Below are 8,810 nucleotides of genomic sequence, written 5' to 3'. Positions count from 1 at the left end.
CACGCCGCACTATTGGACCGCGCCTAGGCGGCTGGGACCAGTTGGGGCTAGCGAGCCACCTACAGCGCGATCCATCTCACGCTGGTAGGCTTCTGACAAGCGTCTCATGCTAGCCAGCTTCTTCGCGCCTTCGACAAGCTGAAGGCGGCGCGCCTCCAACGTCTCCGCGTCAGCGTCTTCCGGAATGGGCGCGGTGAGGTCTTGCAGTGCCGCGCCAAGTGGGTCATGCGCTCATCCGCCGGGATGCTCGTCATGACTGATGGCGAGCACCTCTGTGACGGTGCTTCCGTCGCTCTCCGCGTGAGGGAGCGACTCGTCGTAGACCACCACATTGGTGGGGAACGCGTCGAGTGACGCGGTGTCGGAGTCGACCAGCATCGGGTCGGTGGAGCCTACAGACTCCAAGTCCACGGCAGGCTCGCCGGCGACGTGGAGTTGGTCAAGGAGGCCCGCGAGGAGGCTCTCGGGGCCGCCCGTGCCTGCGTCGGATGCAGGCTCGTCGGAGAGGTGAACCTCGCCGACAAGATCGGCGAGGCAGCTGGCTGCGCAGGCGATCTCAGCGCCGTGCAGTGCGTCGGCGCAAACTCCGTCTGGCGTGCCGGGCTGGCTGCGCTCGCCAGGGAGAAAAAGGGTTCCCGTCCAGAGCAGGTCTCCGGACGACGGTGCACCAGGCCCCACGGTGGGCGCCAAATGTCGGGGGTTGGGTGCGACATATGCCAAAGGATGGCTTATCATGGTGGGGGTGAGTAGAACGTCGCCGGTGCCTGGAAACGGGATAAGGCGAAGGCATGCACGCTGGTGAATCTTACCCAGCTTCGTGGCTCTCCGTGGAGATAATACCCCTACTGCTGCTCTGCGGGGTCTTCGCATGATCACTATGGCAAAGTGTGTACATGGTTGCTCCTTGAGCTGTTTCCTGGAGGTAGGAGAAGGCAAGGCTAGCTCTCTCCTTCCTATATGATCTGGTCTAGTGCTAATGGATTCCAACCCTTTGCATGGATGCCCGGGGGGGGTTTATATAGGCCTACCCCCAGGGGTACAACGGTAATCCGGCTGGACAAGGGCCCAGCCGTTAGTCTCTCTGGCCGCCGTCTTATCCGCCGACTCCTGGGGCCCGTCGACTGGTGGGCCCCGCCGACTGGCTCGGTACGGAGCCGACAGGCCGCGTCCGTCGCGGGCGGGTCTTGCCGGCTGTAGATTACTGTAGCTGTGCCTCTAATGACGCGGGCTCGGTCATGGGGTCGTGGTGACAGCTCCGCCGATGGCAGGCGATCACTGTGGCCACTCCCTGTCGCGTCTGGTTAATGGCGCGTGGGGCCCGTGGGAGGGGTCGGCTGACTGGTGGCGCTCTCGCCGCCTTCCGTACGTCCGTCGACTGGTGGGACCCGTTGTCCCTGGGTCGTACCGGCAGGCCGTCGTGGGCACAGGACTCCGCCCTCTGGGGCTGACGTCAGGGCTGGCATGGCAACAGTGTCGCGTCGGGCGGAGATCTCCACGGGTATGGCGTACTGTGGCCACGCCTGCCCTTGGAAAAGGGTGGGAGTGGGCCTTACTGTGGCCACTCCCCGTCCCGTCCCTCTTTATGAGGGCATGGGGGTTGTTGGTGTCGTGGGCCGACTCCCCATGGCCGGCTTCTCTGGAAGTCGCCAGTCAGGAGTCGGCTCATCCTGAAGTCGTCCTCGGGACTCGGCCGCGAGTGGGCAGTCGGCTGCCTCGCAGCCGACTCTCAGAAGGCGGCTCTTCGTTCTGGGGTCTTAAGGAATGCAGCCTGCCCTGATGTCTTGAAAGGTTCTGGGCCTGGGTTGGCCTACCCGTGACCCATTACTCCGACAAGGAGCATTTTGAAACGCATTGCATTGCTGGAAGAGGGAATTAGTTGGCATGTGGGTTCAGGTGAACACATAAATATTTAGGAAGATCCGTGGATCCCAAGAGGAACAACACGACGGCCAATTTCGCAGTGAGGAAATGCAGTGATCACCCGTGTGTCTGATCTGATCGACCCAGTAACTGAGAGTTGGGACGAGGAACTGTTACGTGACCTGTTTTGTGAAGTGGATGTGAAGGACGACGGTGCACCAGGCCCCACGGTGGGCGCCAAATGTCGGGGGTTGGGTGTGACATATGCCAAAGGATGGCTTATCATGGTGGGGGCGAGTAGAACGTCGCCGGTGGCTGGAAACGGGATAAGGCGAAGGCATGCACGCCGACGAATCTTACCCAGCTTCGAGGCTCTCCGTGGAGATAATACCCCTACTGCTGCTCTGCGGGGTCTTCGCATGATCACTATGGCAAAGTGTGTACATGGTTGCTCCTTGAGCTGTTTCCTGGAGGTAGGAGAAGGCAAGGCTAGCTCTCTCCTTTCTATATGATCTGGTCTAGTGCTAATGGATTCCAACCCTTTGCATGGATGCCCTGGGGGGTTTATATAGGCCTACCCCCCAGGGGTACAATGGTAATCCGGCTGGACACGGGCCCAGCCGTCAGTCTCTCTGGCCGCCGTCTTATCCGCCGACTCCTGGGGCCCGTCGACTAGTGGGCCCCGCCGACTGCCTTGGTACGGAGCCGACAGGCCGCGTCCGCCGCGGGCGGGTCTTGCCGGCTGTAGATTACTGTAGCCGTGCCTCTAATGACACGGACTCGGTCGTGGGGTCGTGGCGACAGCTCCGCCGATGGCAGGCGATCACTGTGGCCACTCCCTGTCGCGTCTGGTTAATGGCGCGTGGGGCCCGTGGGAGGGGCCGGCCGACTCCTGAGGGCCGACTCCCAACTGGGCCGACTGGTGGCGCTCTCGCCGCCTTCTGTACGTCCGCCGACTGGTAGGACCCGTCGTCCCTGGGTCATACCGGCAGGCCGTCGTGGGCACAGGACTCCGCCCTCTGAGGCTGACGTCAGGGCCGGCATGGCAACAGTGTCGCGCCGGGCGGAGATCTCCGCGGGTACGGCGTACTGTGGCCACGCCTGCCCTTGGAAAAGGGTGGGAGTGGACCTTACTGTGGCCACTCCCCGTCCCGTCCCTCTTTATGAGGCATGGGGGTTGTTAGCATCGCGGGCCGACTCCCCATGGCCGACTTCTCTGGAAGTCGCCAGTCAGGAGTCGGCTCATCCTGAAGTTGTCCTCGGGACTCGGCCGCGAGTGGGCAGTCGGCTGCCTCGCAGCCGACTCTCAGAAGGCGGCTCTTCGTCCTGGGGTCTTGAGAGGTGCAATCTGCCCTGATGTCTTGAAAGGTTCTGGGCCTGGGTTGGCCTACCCGTGGCCCATTACTCCGACAAGGAGCATTTTGAAACGCATTACATTGCTGGAAGAGGGAATTAGTTGGCATGTGGGTTCAGGTGAACACATAAATATTTAGGAAGATCCGTGGATCCCAAGAGGAACAACAAGACGACCAATTTCGCAGTGAGGAAATGCAGTGATCACCCGTGTGTCTGATCTGATCGACCCGGTAACTGAGAGTTGGGACGAGGAACTGTTACGTGACCTGTTTTGTGAAGTGGATGTGAAGGACGCTCTGTCCATTCTTGTGAGAGCAGAGATGGAGGACCAAATTTCCTGGTACTTTGATCCAAAAGGCAAGTTTTCAGTTAAAGCTGCATATCATAGAGGTGTGGAGTTGCGTGATGAAAGGATGGGACGAGATGCTAGCTCTTCTAATGTCAATGAACAAAGTAACGGGCACCGGAACAAGTTGTGGAACATATCTATGCCTGAGAAGGTCTACATCTTCCTATGACGTTTTGTTCACAATAGTCTCCCGCTACGCATGAACATCAAGAGGAAGAGAGTCGAGCTTGATATGCGTTGCCCAGTTTGCAACCGACTCAACGAGGACGGCGGCCATTTGTTTTTCAAATGTCATGTAAATACGTGAAGCACGTGTGGAGGACCCTGGACCTGGAAGAGACCAGACTGGTTCTGTCAGAGTGTCCGAGTCTTTGGAGTCTTGAGAATGCTAACAGGGATGTGGCACTAGTCTTGTTGTGGGAGTGGTGGTCGAATAGAAATACGATCAATGCTGGTGGCCGGCCCAGGACTGCTGATGATATTAGTTTCACAGTTCCTCAACACGTCCGGGAGTTTTCTGGTGTTCCTAAAGAGCAGACGGGGATGGCAGTGAACACTGGGAAGATGAGATGGCAGAAACCTTCTGTGGATGTTGTGAAGATTAACTTTGATGCGACTTATTTTGAGAATATTGGCTCGAGAGCATGTGATGGGTTGTCCATTCGGATCAAGGCGAGTTTGTGGCAGCCAGTGCAGGGAAGTTGGATCACTTGACAGGACCACTACATGAGAAGGCTATGGCGTGCATCGAGAATGTCGAGGCTAATGCTGAAATGGGGTTTCACAGGGTGCAGTTCGAGTCCGATTCTCAGGTACCGGTGAAGCGCTTAAGTCGGGTGACCACGACCGATCGCTAATTGGGTTCCTCCTTCGGGAGACCCGTAGTTTATGCTTCGCAATTTTCGACTCTTTTGACTTCAGTTTTTGTAAGTGTGACTGTAATAAGGTTTCTCATAAACTAGCCGATTTTAGCTTCAGAGCATCTTTAATAGATGGTCCAAATATAAAAATAATTAACTTTTAAATCGTCTGAGGCCAAAAATACAGCTTCAACATACGGTCCATATGTAAAAAAAAATTGGACCGCGACCTTCTCGTGATCTAAAATACAACACCTCGTGATGCAAATATACATCACGAGATGCATCTGGTCCAAAACCAGCCGCCGCCCGCCCGCCCGCGACCTCCCGCCCGTCCACCGTCGCCCCACCGCCGCCTCCACACCCCGTCCGCCGCCTGCATCAGATCCGGCGTCGCCCCGTCACCCGTCAATGTTTCCACGCCGCCCCGCCGCCCGCCCGCGACCTCCCGCCCGTCCACCGTCGCCCCACCGCCGCCTCCACACCCCGTCCGCCGCCTGCATCAGATCCGGCGTCGCCCCGTCACCCGTCAATGTTTCCACGCCGCCCCGCCGCCCGCCCGCCGCGGATCCGGCCCCGCCGCCCACCGCTGTTTCCACGCCGCCCCGTCGCCCGCCCGCCCGCTGTAGCTCCGTCCGCCACCCAGCAGCTCCGCCCCGCCCGGCTCTGTCCGCCACCGCCCCGCCGCCGCCGCCCCGCAGCTTTGCCCCACCCGGCTCTGTCCGCCACCGCCCCGCACGCCGCCGCCGCCCCGCAGGTCCGCCCCGCCCGGCTCCGTCCGCCACCGCCCCAGCCGCACGCCGCCGCCGCTCCACCGCTCTCCGATGGCGCCGAAGGGCAAGTCGGGCTTCTTCGGCGTGAGGCAGAAGCCCTCCGGTAACTGGGGTGTGGAGTTCTCCGACGCCGGAAGGCCTTGGTGGATCGGCACGTACCCCTCCGCCCACGAGGCCGCGCGCCTACGACGTGGCGGTGTGGCGTGCCGAGAGGCCTCGGTCGCACCTCAACTTCCCAGAGATCAAGACTCGGGCGGAAGTGGAGATGCTTGTGCCGCAAGGCATCAACATGAAGGAGATCACGACGACGAAGAAGAAGACGAAGAAGCCGTCGGTTGTCGTTAGTGCTGGCGAGACCGACGAGGAGGCGATGGCGAGGTTTGCTCAGGAGCATCCGGAGTATGTCCAGGCCGAGCTGGAGTACTACTGGAAGCGTGATGCGGAGCAGAAAAAGAAGGGGCCAAAGAAGGAGGACGAGGCCGGTCCCTCGACGGTGATCCCCATGGAGTCCTCTTCCGAGGAGGACTGGGCAGACTTCTCGGACGAGGAGGAGGAGGAGGGGTGCGACGACCCGACGAAGGAGGAGTTCTGGGCGTAGTTCCGCAGCTCCGACGATGAGGAGTAGTTTATCTAGTAGTTTGAATAAGTAGTAGTTGAAGTTCATGTATGAAACTGTGTTGAATTTGATGTTTGAACTATGTTGAATGGACTAGCAGTATGCCGTTTTAAGAAATTTACATCTTCATTTTGGACCATCTATTGGAGTTGCTCTTTTGGACCATATGTTGAAGTTGAGCTTTTTTCGAAGCTCCAAAACACATTTTTTGGCGGTCCAAATTTTACATCTTCAGTTTTGGACCGCCAAATTTTGGACCATTTATTGGAGATGCTCTCAGGGCGGGTGTTCCTGTCTCGTTATGGATGGAGCTGGTCCCAGACTTCTTTTAGGCTATGGTCGCCAGTGATCCTGCTATGCAGGTTTAGTAAGAGCATCTTCAATAGATGGTTCAAATTATGACGGTTCAAAACTGGAGATGTAAATTTTGGACCGTCAAAAAGTGTGTTTTGGAGCTCCGAGAAAAGGCCAACTCCAACGGATGGTCCAAATTCATGGTCTAAAAGAGCAACTCCAATAGATGGTCCAAATTCATGGTCCAAAACCGGCCAGCAGCCGCCCGGCTGCTGTTCAGCCGCTGTCCAGCCACTGTACAGCTGCAAATATTTGAAAATAACATTAAAAAAAATTCATGTCCACAATATCAAATTATTACATAGTTCTTCAGATCCAGGAGATGCAACACAACACAAATACAACATAGTTTTGCACGAATACAACATAGTTTTGAACAAACAAATAATGAATCTATGCGGATCTTTCGCCATGCTATTTTCAATGCTCTTCCATCAAATCTTCCTGTAGTTGGTCATGCACATCGCTGTCTCTAATCTCATTGTACACCTTCATGAAACGTCTGATGCGCTGTTCTTTTCGCATGGGGTTAATAGGAATGCCCATCAAGTGATAGAAGTTGTAATCTAAATGTTTTCCACGCTCGTTCTCAATGATCATGTTATGCATGATCACGCAAGCGGTCATGATGTACCAAAGGATATTTTGATCCCAAAATCTAGATGGTCCTTGCACAATAGCAAATTGGGATTGCAAAATCCCAAATGCCCTCTCAACATCTTTTCTAGCCGCCGCTTGTGCATTATGAAAGACAAGTTCTTTCTTACCTTCAGGTTTTGCAATCGGCTTGACGAATGTACTCCACCTCGGGTAGATCCCATCTGCAAGATAGTACCCATAGTTGTAGGTGCGGCCATTTGCTTCGAAGGTCACCGGTGGTGCTTCTCCATTTGCTAAGTTGGCAAAGAGAGGTGACCGGTCGAGCACGTTGATGTCGTTGCAAGAACCGGGCATACCAAAATATGCATGCCAAATCCATGTTTCATAATCAGCAACTGCCTCAAGAATGATAGTGGCATACTTCCCACGACCCTTGAATTGTCCATGCCATGCTTTTGGACAATTCTTTCATTTCCAATGCATGCAATCCACAGACCCAAGCATACCTGGAAAAACCTCGAGCTTTGTTCATCTCCAAAAGCCTTTGAGTGTCCTGAGCATTGGGTGCTCTCAAATACTGTGGACTGAACACTTCTACCGTAGTTATTGCAAATTGCTTGACATAGAAGATAGAAGTGCTCTCTGCCATCGCCAAGTTGTCATTAATGTAATCTGCCGGAACACCATATGCCATAATGCGCAAAGCGGCAGTGACCTTCTGCTCAATGCTATGGCCAAGCAACCCAGCACGGTTCCTTCTCTGCTCGAAAACTGGGTTATGCTGCTTCGCTTCATTGCAAATGCGAAAGAACAAGTCTTTCGACATTCTAAAACGGAGTCGAAAGTAATTCTCTGAAAAAACAGGTGATGATGCAAAGTAGTTGCGCACCAACTGTTTGTGCGCATCAATCCGTTCTCTCCGAATGAACGCACGACCATAAACGGAACCACCGTGCTTCGGTTTTTCCTCTTGTGCATGGCCACTAGCATAGCAATCTCCTCTTCTTCATGCAAATCAAATTCCTCGTCCGACGATGAATCATCCATGAAAGAGGAGTCAACCGAGCTCATCTATAATGCACACAACCACCGTCAAACATACTATCCAATCCCAAGTTAAATCATCAAGTTTTGTCATCTTCTTACCTTGGGGAATTCCGTCGAACACCTTGTGCGCGCGGTGGAAGAAGATGGCCGCCGGTTGGATTGGCTGCTGCTGACGGCTGCGGACGGCAGCGGTGATAAGAAATGAGGTTGGAGGCCGTCCAAGAGGAGCTCGGCGGGCGGCGAAGACTAGTTCGGCAGCCGGGCGGAGGGCCGCGGGGAGGCGGTCGTGCGGCCGGCGCAACGGCCGTGGACAGGATCACGGCCGACGGGAGGAGGTCGGCGGCAGCCTAAAAGACCCGCGCGGAGGCCTACCGCGGCAGCCGGACCGCCGGAGGGGCCGAATCCCGCGCCGGCTACCACTCGATTCGGCGGCGGACGGGCGGCGGCGGGGATGTGGGGTGGTGGCGGCGCCGACGGCGAGGTTTTGGGCGGTCCCGGCGGCGGATTTCGGCCGGCTGTGTCACGGGCGGGCGAACGGGCGCGGGTGGGAATGGAAGTGAAGTGGCGGTTGGTCGTTCGCGGGGGGCGGCTAGTTTTGAACCAGATGCATCTCGTGGTGTATATTTGCATCGCGAGGTGTTGCATTTTATATTACAAGGAGGCCGCGGTCCAAATTTTTTGCATATGGACCGTCTGTTGGAGCATCGTTTTTTGCCCCAGACGGTCCAAAAGTTAGTTATTTTTACATTTGGATCATCTATTGGATATGCTCTAATGAAATGAATTGGTTCTGGATAAGAAAAAACACACACAAAAAATGATTAGTTATTTTTACATTTGGACCATCTATTGGATATGCTTTAATGAAATGAATTGGTTCTGGATAAGAAAAAACACACACAAAAAATGATTGGACCGTAACCTGAGTCAGGCGGCCAAACGACGCGCCCCCTACATAAACGAACCGACCCGCTTTGGACAACCGTTTCCTCTCC

At 55.7% G+C, this 8,810-nt stretch overlaps 1 pseudogene; it reads left to right on the top strand.

Annotated features, from left to right (window-relative positions):
- Positions 1–5,249: 5,249 nt before the first annotated feature.
- Positions 5,250–5,823, top strand: LOC125546680 (annotated as a pseudogene).
- Positions 5,824–8,810: the final 2,987 nt, after the last annotated feature.

This window comes from Triticum urartu, chromosome 3 (assembly GCF_003073215.2).
Source record: "Triticum urartu cultivar G1812 chromosome 3, Tu2.1, whole genome shotgun sequence".
NCBI lineage: Eukaryota > Viridiplantae > Streptophyta > Magnoliopsida > Poales > Poaceae > Triticum > Triticum urartu.
Note: the sequence above shows the minus strand (reverse complement) of the source record. Positions and strands in the feature narration are given on the sequence as shown.